Genomic DNA, 14,590 nt, shown 5'->3' with positions numbered 1-14,590 from the left:
GATACAACATGGATGAATCTTGAGGACATTATGTTAAGGGAAATAAGCCAGTCAGAGAAGACAAATACTGTATGATTCTACTAATATGAAGCATCTAAAGTAATCAAATATATATCTCTCTATATATATTAACAATGGTCATCAGAGGCTGGGATGGGGCAAAGGGAAGTATTCGTTTAGTGGCACTGGTCTGAATGTTTGTGTTTCCCCCCAAATTCATTTATTGAAACTTAATCCCCAAAGCAATGTTCTTAAGAGATGGAGCCTTTGGGAGGTGATTAAGTCATTAGCACAGAACTCTCATGGTTGGATCAGTACCTGTCTTAGGCTATTTTCTGTCTCTGTAACAAAATACATGAGGGTAGGTAACATAAATAAATGAGGCTATTTTTGATTCACAGTTCTATCCAAGGTCAGGTGGCCACATCTGGTCAGTTTCTGGTGAAGACCTTGTGCTGCATCCTATCATTGCCAAGAAGCAGAAAGGGAATTAAGCACATGCAGAAGGAGCTCATCAGCAAGAGAGAACAAGGACAGTGCCAGGTTGTTTTATAAGTACCCACCCTTCTGGTAACTAAGCCAGTCCCACAAGACCTAATCAGGTCTGCAGAGAACTAACCCAGGTCTTTGAGAAAATGTTGATCCATCCCCAAGGACATGAGGACATAAGGCCCCACCCAAAGGCCCCAACTTCTGATACTGTTGCCCTGAGGAATGAAGCCTTAACAATGAAGGAGCTTTGATGGGCATACCCACGTTCAAATCATAGCAGTGCCATTATAAAGGGGCCCCAGAGAGATGCCTGGCACCTTCCACCATAGGAGAATGCAGTCGCAGTCAAAGGAGAGGAGCTGTCCATGAGCAGTGGGCCATCACCAAACTCCACATCTGCTGGCACTGGACCTTGGGCTTCCAGGCTTCCAGAACTGAAAAAATAAATGACTGCTATTTATAAGCCACCCAGTCTATGGAATTTCATGATAGTTACCCAAAAGGACAAAGATAAATGGGTATCAAATTTCAGATTTGCAAGATTAAAAAGTTCTGGAGTTCTGGAGATCTGTTTTGCAGTAGTGTAAATAAACTTAACACTATTGAACTGTACCCCTAAAAATGGTTTAGATGGAAAGGTTTACGTGTTTAAAAAAAAAGAACACATCATCCTTGCCCTCATATTCCTTGTAAATTTAAGAGGAAAAAAATATCATTAAGTGAACCTGCAAATAAATGATCAGCACTACAAAGAAAATGAACAAGAGTAATCAGGTAAATGTTGCAGTCAGACTTCTTTGATGTGACTATGTTAGGTGTCTCTGATTGTCACCCAAATTAGATATCTGTAGGCTTCTTGGAGGAAGTCTTGCTCCCCAGTCCTTTCTCCAAAGTGGCCCTAGGAATGAGTTCACCAAGTTGATCACAAGCCCAGCTCTGATGACTGCAGTGATGATGGTGGTCGCGGCGGTGGTGTTAGCAAATCTCCTTAAGCCAACCCAAACACCACAACTCCTCTTTATCCCTGGAATCGTTGGCACCCAGTAAGGGCTGAGGGTGACAATTGTCTGAGCCCAGACTGGAGTATATTTTTGTATTGCGGTAACCAGTTTTGGTCCTTTTAAGAGTAAAGATACTGCCTATTTTAGGCCTTACAGTTTCAGAGCATCTTTGGTATCTCATTTAGAGGAAGAGGCTGGGGAATGTAGTTCAGTGGTAGATGCATAACATCTACGAGGCCTGGATTTGATTCCTAGAACCATCAAAAGAGAAAGAGGGGCGTGTGGGGAGACAATGAAAAGAAAGGAAGAGCTACAAACACACTTAACTCATACATGCTCATTCCAACTAATCTTTGAGGGTAGGTGTTTTAAGTGGATATTTTCAACCCCCATGAAAGAATGAGTCCTTCATCAGGGAAGAGATGCCTTTGATGCTTTCTTGCCAAATGATGAAGATTCCCTCCCTCTACCCCTCTGATGGTCCCAGCCTCTACTCAACTGCTCAAGTTCCCCCCTTACCAGGAGCCTTGTGGTATCCATGGCCCAGGGCTCTGTGTAGGCCCTTGCCTTTGAGGTACCAGACAGTTAAAAGAGGCAAGGGACGGGAGTAGCAGAGTCTCTTCACTCCTCTTATCCACTGTCAACCAGCTGATACATCTTCACCCAAGAACCAGGACCAGGTCTGAAATCATCATTCAAACTTGTCTGGGGCCTCTGAGAATGCTCAGGGGTCTATGAGCACATATGAAGATATTGTCATCACAGAAATGATGAAACGTTAGAACTAGAATCAGACTTGGTGAATATAATTGGGCTCTTTCATGTTGCTGAGGCTGAGGAAGAAGTTTGAGGCTTGGAGAGGTTCTAGAACCTTGGAGTTTGGGACAGTGGCCTCTCTCACCCCCAAGTCTAGAACTTTTCCAAGTTTAAAGTTTACCCAAAGCATTATTATAATCTCAACAGACCAACAACCATCATCCTCCTTGCAGTTATTTCTTTGTAGAGTGCTAGGGCAGGTGAAAGATGGAACTGAGGAACTATTTTAATTTTCTGATACAAGTTTGGATGCTGCCACTTTCCAACAGTCACTAACAACTGATGTCAGTTGTTAGAATTCCCTAGGTTTTAGGAGTCTCAGAACCAGCCTTCATCTCAGCTCAGCCCTGAAACACTCAGGAGCAAGACTTCTGCTTCTTCCTTCTCCATATCAAATTAAGAAACTAACACCTGCCCTATCCAATGTCCCTCACCCAAATAAAATCTTCCTTCCCTACCTTATTGTCATCATTTACATTAAAAATCATATATTTAATTACCTATCACCTTCCCCAGCCCATAAATCTTAAAGGAGATAAACAAGCATTTACAGACTAACCAAAACATTTTTTAAAATTTTTACTTGTTTAACCAATAGAACATTCTGATTTAAGTACAGTCATTCACTCTAAAACTCCTTATCACGCCTCCAACATTTCTTCCCCCTCTCCACTTATAGAATTGTGTGATGTAAGGAGAGAAAACCAGAAGACAGGAGGAGCACAGGGTAAACACAAGTGAAATTACAACTGGGCATGGGTGCTGTCTGGCTACATTTCTAAAGATGGAGAACCCAGGGTTCCTCCTCTAGCTGTGCAGAATTCCTGTCCAGAGTTTGCTTTTCACTCTTGAAAGCTCTGGATCTCTCAAAGATTGCAGCTCCTGGCCTCAGCTGCTGGGTGAGATGCCTTGGGGAGAAGGGCTGAGGGAAGACGAGGAAAGACACTTGTTTTCACAAAATTACAGGAGGGAGCAGAGCTGCAGAAACTACATCTCCCAGGAGTCCCTCTGCTTAACCCACCCAGGGAACGAACAGCTCCACCATCCAATAAGCTCCTGGATTACAGTCCTGACATGACCAATCACAATCAGAAGAGGGCGGATACTTAATAAGATGGACTTTATCTGGGTGTTCTGATTTCATATTCCATCCTCACCCCTGCACACACCCACACATGTAAACGCGCGCGCGCGCACACACACACACACACACACACACACACACACAAGTACACACGTACAATTCAGTGTCCAGCTTTCACACGTTCTCCCACTGACCTCCTAGCTGGTCCTCTTGTTCCCAGACCCATTTATTACTTTATTATACCTTCATCTTTTTTGCTCAGGGTTATCTTTTTAAAAGAGCAAAGAGGAAGAGGTCATGTCACCCCTGCTTAAAGTTCCTCATGATTCTCTTTGGTTCTTAGGAAGAAGTTCAACCTGCTTAGCTTGGCATATAGTCCCCTGCCTACCTCTGGTAATCCCCTTATTCCCCCTCACCCTGGTCCCTAGCTCAACGAGTACCATGCTACCTTTGTCCCCATGCCTACTGTGGATCCCATTCATTGGAACTAATTTCACCATCTTATCCTTTACAGTTCAGCTCAAAGGTAACTTTTACTAGGTCTACTCAGTTTGGTGCCCCTCTTCTTGGTAGCCATAGTGCCTGGCCCTTAGTTACAACAGATCTCTTACTGTGTCTTTGTCAGTTTACTCAGCTTTTCTCTCCAGTGAAATTCCTGAAAGGAAGGATTATATCTATTTCACTTTTGCATACCTACTGCCTAGTACCTAGGAGGTGCATTAAATGGTGAATGAATGACCTTAAGAGTATATGCACTCGCTGGGTGTGGTGGCACACATGTGTAATCCCAGTGCCCAGTGACTCAGGAAGCTGAAGCAGGAGGATCTCAAGTTCAAAGCCAGCCTCAGCAACTTAGTGAGGTCCTAAGCAACTTAGCAAGATGAGATGGGGATGTGACTCAGTGATTAAGCACTCCTGGGTTCAATCCCCAGTATCACCTAGGTGTCCATCAATGAATGAATGGATAAAGAAAACGTGAGGTATTTAGGTGATGGAGTTTTATTCAGTCATAAATAAAAATAAAATTATGTCATTTACAGGAAAATGTATAGAACTTGAGAACATTATGTTTAAAAAAAAAGAGTATATGCACTGTTATGCAAGAAGCATCACAGTACCTGACTTCAAGATCTACGCCAGAGCTATACTAACTAAAACTCCATGGTACTGGCGTAAAAGCAGATACATAGACCAGTGGTACAGAATAGAAGGCACAGAGACAACCACACACAGATATGGTCATGGGATCCTTGACAAAGATACCAAAATCATACATGGAGAAAGAATAGCCTTTTTAGCAAAAGGTGCTGAGAAAATTGATTATACATAGGTAGACAAATGAGATTAGACCCTTATTTCTCACCCTGCACAAAAATCAACTCAAAATATATCAAAGACCTAGGAATTTGACCAGCAACTAGAAGAAAATATAGGGTCAACAGTCTAGTATATAGATCCAGGCAATGACTTTCTCAGTAGGACCCCTGAAACTCAGGAAATAATGCCAAGAGTTAATACATGGTATGGCATCAAATTTAAAAGTTTCTGCACAGCAAAGGAAACAATTAAGAATGTAAACCTACAGAATAGGAAAAAATCTTTGCTAGCTACTCTTTTGACAGATGATTACTATTTAGAATATATAAATAATGGGGAAAAACCCACTTAATGAATGGGAAATGAGTTAAACAGACCCTTCTCAAAAGAAAAAATACAAATGATCAATAAGATATGAAAAAATGTTCAACATCTTTCGCAATTAGGGAAATGCAAATCAAAACTACACTAAGATTTCATTTCATACAGTGGCAGTCATCAAGAATACAGACAATAACAAATGCTGGAGAGGACATGGAGGAAAAGGAATACTTTTACACTGTTGGTAGAGTTGTAAATTAGTAAAACTGCTATGGAAATTAATATAGAGATTCCTCAAAAAACAAGGCATGGAGCCACCATACGACCCAACTAAACCACTCCTTGGTTTTTATCTTGAAGACTTGAAGTCTTACTATAGTGATACATGCATACTCATGTTTATAGCAGCACAATTCACAATAGCCAAACTATGGAGCCAGCCTAGGTGTCCATCAATAGATGAATGGATAAAGAAAATGTGATTTATTTACATAATGCAGTTTTTTGCAGCCATAAAGAAAAATAAAATTATGTCATCTGCAGGAAAATGGATGGAACTTGAGAACATTATGTTAAGCAAAATAAGCCAAACTCAGAGGTTCAATGTTCATATGTTTTCTCTCACCTGTGGAACCCAGAGAGGAAAAAGGGAAAGAAGGAGGGAGGGTCTCATGAAAATCAAAGGGAGATCAGTAAAATAAAGGAAAGGGACCAGGGAGTGGGAAGTGGGGAAGGAGCGGGGGTGGGCTGGGGACCCAAATTGGCTAATTATATTGTTATAGTGTGTGTTTGTAACTAATATGTAACAAAAAATCCCACCATTGTGTACAAGTATAATGCACCAGTAAAAAATGTGGGATAAAATAAAAGAAAATCCCTGGCAAATACCAAGCACTGCTTCCTAAGAGTTCATTATCATCACTGGAGCTTGTAATAGATTTCAAAGACCACTCCATGATATTCCACAGTTGAGTACATTTTAGAGATCTTTATTTACCGATACAGGGTCGATGTACAGGATTCAGTAGAATAGAGGAAAGGGATCAGGGAGAGGGAGAAGGGGAGGGAAAGGGGAAATACTGGGGAATGATATTGACCAAATATATTGTTACATTGTGTGCATGTACAAATATGTAACAACAAATCCCATCATTGTGTACAATTATAATAAACCAATAAAAGTGTAGAAAAGGAAAAAATGGGGCATTTCCTAACTAAGCAAGTTTGTAATAGTAGGATAATAAGCTTTTTTAAAAAAAAAAAAGTACGATTCTATATGTGAACAAATAAAGTAAATGTTAGAAAACTTGAAGATTTTTATGCAACATTGATAACTGATCATTTTAGTTTGCTTGATAGAGGGTCATGTTTTCATAAGTTAGTTTGTTTGAAGTTTATGCCAATACTGCTGTCTTCTTCCAAGTGATTAAAAAGTTAAAAGTGATTTTTTATTGCCATCAGGCAATTTAACAATTGATGGTGGATACAGGGAAATTCAAGGAGAACTTTCATTCAGTCTTCCAAAATCAGTGGGAGCCAGACCTGGTGGTGCAAACCTATAATCCCAGCAACTTGGGAGACTGAGGCAGGAGAATTGCAAGTTCAAAGTCAGCCTCAGCAACTTAGTAAGGCCCTACGCAACTCAGTGAAACACTGTCTCAAAAAATAAAAAAGGGCTGGGGATGTGAATCAGTGGTTAAATGCCCCTGGTTTCAATCCCCAGTAATGGGGAAAAAAAAAGGATCAGTGGGAATTAAGGGGTATGTGGGGGGGGGGGTAGTATATGCACTTCCCAGGAAGGAGAGATTGAGAGAGATGACTTCATGCTCTGAAGGATTCCAGGGCAGTTTTAGCATACCTATATTCATTCCCAGTTGTTAAGCACTTTATATTAGCTTGAGAACATGCAATCATTGACTATCAGAGCTGGAAGGGGCTTCAGAGCTCAGTAGAATCAGGATGGAGTAGAAAAAGATATGATAACAGAAAGAGAAGTCAGAAAAGTGAGAAGATACTATGCAACCTTGAAGACAAAGGGACTATGGAATGTAGGTATTTCCCAAAATATGGAAAAATCAGGAAGCAGATTCTCCCCTAGAACCTTCAGAAGGCATGTAGCCATGGCGCAATGGTTGATTTTATGTGTCAGCTTGAATGGACAACAGGATGCCTACATATTTGGGTAAACATTATTTCTCAGTATATCTGTGAAGATGGTCTAAATATTTGTACCAACCCCCACAAATTCCTATGTGGAAATACTATCCCCTGAGGTGATGGTTTCAGGAGCTGGGTCTTTGATAAGATCATGAGGATGGAGCCCTCATGAATGGGATTAGTGCCCTTATGAAGAAGGCCCAGGGAGCTGCTTTGTCCTCACTGATGTACTCTGCCGAACACATTTCCTTGCCTTGAACACACTGCAACCAGCTCTTCAGCTGCCTAAAGGCCTATTTGTGCCTCAGACAGTCAAATGTCAAATTGCTTCTTAAATATGGCAGGATGGAGGTACAGAGCTATCAGCCACTAGCAGAAAGGACAGGCTTCATCACCTGAAAGGACAGACCCTGTGGTCTGCTCCCCTGTTTTCTTTCAGATAGCAAGGAAAACAATGCCTCCATCTTCCCTACAGCAAAACCAACTTGCTTCCAACTATGGCTGGATCCTGAGCAACCATACAAATACTTGACTGAAACAAAGGTCAGAACGAGCTATGGCTTAGAGAATTATGGAAAAGTACTGATAACAATTCCAAAAATTCTTATCCTGCCCCTTGAGGCAGGATACCCAATATGTGTACCTCTAATGCCATAGCATCAGAAGCTATATTTGCTCTAGAACATCTCCAAGACCTTCTCCAGTCAGGCTGGTTTTCCAGGAAGTGCCAAAAGATAACAAATAGCATGGAAAACATACTAAGCAGTAGATCTGGCTGCCCCAAAGAGCTTGGCCACTTTGGGCACTGGAGAGGCCAATCAACAGGGTCTAGTGGCTTCTTTCTGAGGCACAGAAAGAGGCAATTTTAGGTGATTGGTAGAAGATGCAGGGACAGTTTTTTTGCGGATACAGTAAAATGTCTCCTAAAACATGTGAAAGACTTGTCTCTACCTATTAGGGATATGTCTGCCTGCTTAGAGGTCCTGCTAAGGATTAGATGATGCTGGACAGCCCCTGATCCTGTGGATTCTTCAAAAAAAGCAGTTATCTATGGTTCTGCAAGTAGAGCATAAATGACATGCTTGGGACCACCATGTATGGAGGATGGCTTGATTCAGGACTGGAGCACCTGCCTCCTCAGCTACAAGTGTAGTCGCCATGGCTCCCATTTGCAAGACAGCTTGGGCAAAAAGTTGCAGACTCTCATGAGTCTGATCCACAGAGCATGCTTTTGGAGTCATGGTGTTAATTAGCTGAGCTGGGGAGAGCCATGTGTGAGTGTGTGTGCCTTTCCCAATAAAGATCAATCAAATTCTCCCCTAGGTTAAGTGTGGGTACCAGGAAGCAGAGGCTGCAAAGGAATTCTTGACCCACCATTGCAACATGCTTTCCTCCTCTGTACTTCAATGTCTTTCTTGCTTTTTCTTTCCTAATGAAAATCTACATCCATGATATCATGATGTGTTCTTGGGGCTGCTGTTCCTTAAGAGCTGGTGTCCATACTAGGCAGGACTAGAAGTCAGAAGATGTGTCTACACACCAGCTCCCTCTATAGACTGTGTGACCTTAGCAAAATTACCTTCCCTTTCTGTGTCTCAAGTGTTTTTATAAAACAAGTAGGTCGAAATCACCTAACCCTAAAGCCCTCTGATGCTCTCACATCCCATCCTTGGGTTAATTTAGAAGTCTAGCTCTCATAGCATGTCAACTAAGGTGGCTGTAACTCAAACATATTAGAAATTGTTTCTAAAGTAGTATACTAAATACAATGTAGTAAATATTATGAAGCAACAAATTATAACAAATTTAATTCAAAGATCTTAACTGGCATTTATTTGCAATTCTAGAAATGAACAACACTTTGTTCTATAAAGGAGAACGAGTACTCCAATAAACTAATAACAGGAGGTTGGATTTAAAGACAGGAAAGGCTGAGGGAAGAAGATACACAACAAAAAATGGACAGATCATTTCAAAGTCTTTTTTATTATAAAGGTTAAAACAGAGGGGACTTCCCAAAACTGGCCTGTTTGAGGATTTGGACATTTTCTCCCATTCTCCTGATTTCTTGGAAGGTCAGATAAATTATTCAGTTTCAGTTTAGTGATGTGGAATTCCAGAATGAGTTACTACTTTTCTTCCCCTTCCCTTTCCCCTTCCCTTTCCCCTTCCCCTTCCTCCTCCTCCTCCTCCTCCTCCTTCTTCTTCTTCCAGTGCTGTGGTTTGGCCCTAAGGTCTTGCACATGCCAGGCAAGTGCTCTACCACTGAACTACGTATGTCCCCAACCCAAGTTATACATTTTGGTTTGTTTTGTCAGGAATAGGGCAGGAACTCAGGCCAAACCAGTGGTGTCCTGTAAATTTGATTTAAGAGAATTCAACAACGCATTCCTTACATATTTATTGAGCACTTCTCATGTGCTAAGAATTATGAGAGGCATAGGAGATAAAGTGAGTTAGCCACCATAGACACTAAATTTCACATTGGTTATTAGATCAGCTGTGGAGAAAGGATACACAGTACTTTGCCATTCTTTTCCCAGCAGCTGTTTGTAAATGAAGTCTGTACTGGTTATGGATGCAGATTCAAAGTTGGCCACAGCTATATACTCTGGCACTTAGGTCCTTAATGGTTTAGATGAATCCTTACATGCAGTAACTAAGCGTATTTTCTAAAATTATCTGGATAGGAGTTTGTTAGTCACTGCCTCTACCTACTATCATTGTAATAGTGTGTTCCCGTTCACCTGTCTGGAAGGTCACTGTATTACTATACTTTCTGACATCCTCCACTGGAAAATGACAACTTTGCCCATGGCCACTGATCAAAAGGAAAAAGAGTTTCTGTTCTACTTTGTGTGCCTTATGATTTCCTTTGATGTAAGACATCTTCATGATCCCACTTTAGTAATACCTTCTAATCACGAGCACAACTCTGAGCCAAATAAATTCATTTGCTTCCTCCTTAGTTATTATTAATTGGGGTTACTATCTTAGATGCCAGGTCCTTCCACAAAGTCATGTAAATTTCTCTATCTGGTTCTGGATTGGTCTTATTGGGTCCCATGAGGAGAGGTGGGTGGAGGGACGTTTCCAGTTCTTTCTCTGCATTCCATTGCCTATCCTTGTTAGTAGAAGATCACCTTTGCTAACTACTCTGATCTTTATATTCTCCCAATGTTTTGCTCCTTCCACCAGCACATTAACCTCCTTCTGGTGGATTCTAAAGGAAAAGGTGTTTTATTAAACCTAAGGGCACTGAGCCAGGAGTTTGTGAGGTGACCACCCCATCCTGCGCAAATCCCTCATCCCTAACTGCCTAGCTGTTCTGTCCTCTCCACCAGGGTTATTCCCACCTTCAAACCTCCTCCTGCTTGCTCTTGTCTTTTTTGTTGTTACTGTGTTTTTTGTTTTCATCTTTTTTATTTATTTGAGACTAGGACTTCCTGAATTATCCCATCTAGCCTCCTGAGCTTGAACTTGCAATCTTCCTGTCTCAGTCTCCCAGGTAGATGGAATTAAAGACCTGAGCAGACTTCGTGTCTGACTAGTTCTTTTTTTTTTTTTTTTTTTTTTAAAGGATTTGTACCTCACAGAAGTTTCAAGAAACTTCTCAAGTTTCAAGGAACTCCCATCAGCCTTTTATGGAGATTCACCAATTATTTCCTTTTGCCCACATTCAGGTACTTTTAACCTGCATTCCTGAGAGCACTGAAAGTATCTCTCCCTCCATCCCCTGTGGCCTGCACTTTGGGGATGGAAGGCGGACTTTGAGGTTAAAGAATTTTAATCTGCAAATGTCCAGAGGAGGTAACCCTGACTTCAGGTATCTGCTTCAGACCTTAGCTGCCTGGGGTCAAGGCTTTGTCACTAACATTGGAAATGAACGAGTTTATCAACTTGTCCCAAGTTGATGCTTCCTGAAAACATATCCTGTGACAACGGAGAGTTGATCTGCAGGGATAGATCCTGGGTGGTGGGTGTCACCCAATAGGGGACACCTAAACTGGGTGCTGCAGTTTGGGAGTGTATCTTTCACCAAGAAAAATCTAGGATGAAAAAAGACAAAAGGGGAGAAGAGAGAGAAAGTAAGGGGGGAAAGTTTCAAAAAGAAAAGCAACAAATACTCCTACACCTGCAGGTTCTAACTTTACTTTTCTTCTCTGTAGTAAAGATTTCCCTGAGCAATTACAAAACAAAATTCACAGCCAAAATAGTCTTTGGGTGAGAGTTGGCTGCTAGAGGACTTCATCAGATAAAGAAATGCTTAAACTCAACCTGTAACAAGACGACTCTGGCTTTGTCAGCAGTGTGTTCTAGTCTGTTGCTTCTATAGCCAACCCTGTGGTCAGCAGGGTCCTGCCGTCCTCCATAAAGCAAGTGTGCTGGAGATGCCATTTGCACCTGCAATGCTGAATGCTATCAGACATCGAGCTCGGGTGGGTACTGAATCCTGCCAGTGGATCTGTTTTGCTTTAACTTTTAAAATTAGTTGCTAACATTAAAATATTAGGAGTTTTTCTTATTTAAAAATCTGTATTTCTAGCTTGTGAACAAAAAAAAATATTATTTTCTGTCAATACTGTGTCTGTATTCCTCACATACCAGCAAAAGACAATAATTAAAAACATAGACACAGTTCTTACTATACCATATTCAGACACTGCTACCTGCCAGATCCCTGGAGTTCGGGCCTCTATTCTAAATCAGGTCTAACTCCCTGGTAGCTCCTTCTTCCAGAAGGTGGGCCCTAATTTCTCCCCTTAACCTACGGAGGAATTTTTCATAGGAAATCTTGGGGTCCTTGAACTGCCTCTTCCGAGTATAAGAAAATTTATGGGGGAAGCCAACTTGAAGCCCTCAACTGATACATACTTATGAAAATTGATTATCCAGAAAAAGAAATGAGTTTGGCCATGGAAAATTTAAGAAGTAAATGCCTTCATCAACACATATAAAAAAGAACTAATGAAACAATGTTAAGAAAGAAGAGTGACAAGTAGAATAGAGGAAGGGGATCAGAGGGAGGGAGGAGGGGCGAGAAGGAGAAATACTAGGGAATAAAATTGACCAAATTATATTGTTAAACTGTGTGCATATATAATACCACTATTATGTATAATTATCATGCACCAATAAAAATTAAAAAAAATATTAAAAAATATGATCAACATTAGAATAATGAGCTTCTTCCTTTCTCTTTTCTCTAGTCCCAGAACCCTTAATAATGTATTAAAAATAATAACACCTATATTTATTAAACTCCCATTGCATGCTAAGCATCCCTGTGAGGTAAGTACTTTTGTCATTCCCATTTTATGGATGAGGAAACTGAGGCTCAGAAAGGTCAAGTTTCTTCACCCGTCACAAAGTTAGCAATATAAGGGGAACGGGATTTGAACCTGGGCAGTCTGATTCCAGAGTGGATGCTCCGATGTCTGTGCCTTACTTTTCCATCTAGATTATGGAAGTCTTCAGGTCAGGGACATGTCTGCCTTTTGTATCTCTGCAGGTGAAGATAGATGCTCAGACACTATTGACTGAATGGAAGAAGAAAAGAAGAAAGAACACCACTGGGGAGCCGCGTAACTTCCAAAATATGTAGAGCTGCTCTGTACTTCACTGCTCTTCTGATGAATTACCCGGCAGCTACTTTTGTTTCCAGTCCCAGGCTCAGTGGCGCCTCCTTTGTGAATGCTTTTCTGATTCACTCAAATATCAAGTGACTCTTTGCGCTAAGCCTCACTCTTACCCCCACTATTGCACCTCCTATGCTTGTCTCCTACACTAGGCTCTGTGCTCTGGGGGTACAGGATATCTCTGCTACTGCCTAAATATTTAATATGGGCCCCAAATCTGCAAATCAGTGAGGGTCCTTGTCACCATATAGTGGTCAGAAGAGGTCTCCAGGAGCAGAGGAGACCTCCATTGGAACTTCCAGGTTCTTGACCACAGTGTAGAAAAGAATTTAAGGATGCATCAGGTTTGAATAGCAGGACAAGAAAATTATTATACCCAAAAAGTGGAAAGTACACACTCGAGAATAAGAGTGCGGGTGATCTCGAAGAGAGTGTGTCACCTGATCTCGATCCGGGGTTTTAATATTTAGAGAGGAACAGTCACTAGACCAGAGGAACTAGAGGAGTCGGGGCAGGGCTGTGCAATTCTGTGAGTTTTCCTTGAGCACATTCCAATCCAGCTACTTCCTACATCACATGTCTCATTAGCATATTTAATCTCTACCCTGTAGGTACATCTTACTATTATAGTAAGGCTAGGGTCATTTCTTGATTACTAGAGTCTTTAATGCACATTCTCCCAAAGGAGTAGTTCCAACAGATAGCTCTTGATCACCTGCAGTTTTGTTGTCCACTCCCCTCCCACCCCCCAAGTTTGGGGATTGAACTCAGTGGCACTCTACCACTGGGCTACATCTCCAGCCCTCCTGCTATTTTTAATTTTGAAACAGGGTTTTGCTGAGTTACCCAGGCTGGCCTCTAACTTGTGACCCTCCACTTCAGCCTCCCAAGTTGCTGGGATTAGAGACCTGTGCCACCACACCTGGCTAATTTTGCTGCTTTTTTCATCAACCAATTCACTAGCCGCAGGCAAGAAGGAGGGCACAAGGACCAAGGCTGGGTTGTTCACCTGTTCGTTCTGCATTACAACGGTTATGGGCATTTTTCTTTTGCCACTCGGTGTTTCCTCTGTGTTCTTAAATTTTAAATTCCTGTTCTAGCCTTTTTTGGAGGCTGACCATATCACATATTAACAAATAATACTCTGTCCTTTCACTACTCAGCACATTCTTTTTGTTTATATGACTTGAAGACAAATTTGCGAAGCCTGTAAAGGCCTAATGAGGGGTCTGTCCCATTTTATGTTTGTTCGTGCTGAACCAACAAAGTTGGGCAGAATAAGAAAGAGGAAAGGGAAAGGGAGGCAAAATGAAGGAAACTTCAAAGTGCGATGTGCCACAACTTCTCGCTCACATCCCCTGTGGGTGAGGGATGGGTACCCGCGGAGAGATGGACTGGTCATGAAATAAAAGCTATAAAGTAATATATCAAGAAATAAAGACAAAAAGGCAAGAATTATATATTTTCAAAACAGGGGCGTGACAAGTTGAGTTCACCAGAGGGGTCTGACTTCTAACAAAGTAAAAACCCATGCTTGCTTTATTTTTAGCGGTACAGATCAAAGGGGATGGGTAGATATAAGGTTTCAGTGTAGCAGGGGATCTTGGGTAAACAGATTGATTGGTGCTTGGCAGGTTAGGCTCATCTCCACCTATCTCTGGGAGGCGGATGGATCCTAAGGCTGTGAGCTAAGACAGGACACCAGCGTGATCTGGGCTTTCTCCCAGGAGTTCCCAGTGAAGCAGCTTCCCAGCCCTAATGGC

This window comes from Sciurus carolinensis, chromosome 7, assembly GCF_902686445.1.
Source record: "Sciurus carolinensis chromosome 7, mSciCar1.2, whole genome shotgun sequence".
NCBI classification, from domain to species: Eukaryota; Metazoa; Chordata; class Mammalia; order Rodentia; family Sciuridae; genus Sciurus; species Sciurus carolinensis.
The sequence above is the reverse complement of the archived record's forward strand: the minus strand, read 5'-3'. Positions refer to the sequence as shown.